Source organism: Oncorhynchus keta, unplaced genomic scaffold (assembly GCF_023373465.1).
Source record: "Oncorhynchus keta strain PuntledgeMale-10-30-2019 unplaced genomic scaffold, Oket_V2 Un_contig_7124_pilon_pilon, whole genome shotgun sequence".
In the NCBI taxonomy this organism is placed as follows: Eukaryota; Metazoa; Chordata; class Actinopteri; order Salmoniformes; family Salmonidae; genus Oncorhynchus; species Oncorhynchus keta.
The window spans coordinates 1-1,763 of NW_026289270.1; the positions used below are offsets into that span (position 1 = coordinate 1).

The 1,763-nt window shown below is 47.8% G+C and overlaps 1 long non-coding RNA gene across 1 annotated transcript; it reads right to left on the bottom strand.

Annotated features, from left to right (window-relative positions):
• Positions 1–9: 9 nt before the first annotated feature.
• Positions 10–1,743, bottom strand: LOC127926195 (uncharacterized). The gene is made up of 4 exons (XR_008123539.1): positions 1,617–1,743; positions 1,465–1,578; positions 1,007–1,120; positions 10–474 (listed from the first exon to the last, which is right to left on the bottom strand). It is a non-coding gene; the product is annotated as an uncharacterized LOC127926195 (long non-coding RNA).
• Between the last annotated feature and the right edge of the window lie 20 nt (positions 1,744–1,763).

Here is a 1,763-nt window from a genome sequence, read left to right on the forward strand (position 1 = left end):
AGAGTTCTCCAATATGACACAGGCTGTTCCTACAGGGTCTGTCCATTTAATATGACACGGGCTGTTCCTACAGGGCCTGTCCATTTAATATGACACGGGCTGTTCCTACAGGGTCTGTCCATTTAATATGACACGGGCTGTTCCTACAGGGTCTGTCCATTTAATATGACATGGGCTGTTCCTACAGGGTCTGTCCATTTAATATGACCTGGGCTGTTCCTACAGGGTCTGTCCATTTAATATGACACGGGCTGTTCCTACAGGGTCTGTCCATTTAATATGACACGGGCTGTTCCTACAGGGTCTGTCCATTTAATATGACACGGGCTGTTCCTACAGGGTCTGTCCATTTAATATGACACGGGCTGTTCCTACAGGGTCTGTCCATTTAATATGACACGGGCTGTTCCTACAGGGTCTGTCCATTTAATATGACACGGGCTGTTCCTACAGGGTCTGTCCATTTAATATGACCTGGGCTGTTCCTACAGGGTCTGTCCATTTAATATGACATGGGCTGTTCCTACAGGGTCTGTCCATTTAATATGACCTGGGCTGTTCCTACAGGGTCTGTCCATTTAATATGACATGGGCTGTTCCTACAGGGTCTGTCCATTTAATATGACACGGGCTGTTCCTACAGGGTCTGTCCATTTAATATGACATGGGCTGTTCCTACAGGGTCTGTCCATTTAATATGACCTGGGCTGTTCCTACAGGGTCTGTCCATTTAATATGACATGGGCTGTTCCTACAGGGTCTGTCCATTTAATATGACATGGGCTGTTCCTACAGGGTCTGTCCATTTAATATGACACGGGCTGTTCCTACAGGGTCTGTCCAGTGTAATATGACCTGGGCTGTTCCTACAGGGTCTGTCCATTTAATATGACACGGGCTGTTCCTTCAGGGTCTGTCCATTTTAATATGACACGGGCTGTTCCTACAGGGCCTGTCCATTTAATATGGCACAGGCTGTTGCTACAGGGCCTGTCCATTTAATGACACGGGCTGTTCCTACAGGGTCTGTCCATTTAATATGACACGGGCTGTTCCTACAGGGTCTGTCCATTTAATATGACACGGGCTGTTCCTACAGGGCCTGTCCATTTAATATGACCTGGGCTGTTCCTACAGGGCTTGTCCATTTAATATGACACGGGCTGTTCCTACAGGGCCTGTCCATTTAATATGACACGGGCTGTTCCTACAGGGCCTGTCCATTTAATGACACGGGCTGTTCCTACAGGGTCTGTCCAGTTTAATATGACATGGGCTGTTCCTACAGGGCCTGTCCATTTAATATGACCTGGGCTGTTCCTACAGGGCTTGTCCATTTAATATGACACGGTCTGTTCCTACAGGGCCTGTCCAGTTTAATATGACACGGTCTGTTCCTACAGGGCCTGTCCAGTTTAATATGACACGGGCTGTTCCTACAGGGTCTGTCCAGTTTAATATGACACGGGCTGTTCCTACAGGGTCTGTCCATTTAATATGACACGGGCTGTTCCTACAGGGTCTGTCCATTTAATATGACACGGGCTGTTCCTACAGGGCCTGTCCATTTAATATGACCTGGGCTGTTCCTACAGGGCTTGTCCATTTAATATGACACGGGCTGTTCCTACAGGGCCTGTCCATTTAATATGACACGGGCTGTTCCTACAGGGCCTGTCCATTTAATGACACGGGCTGTTCCTACAGGGTCTGTCCAGTTTAATATGACACGGGCTGTTCCTACAGGGCTTGTCCATTTAATA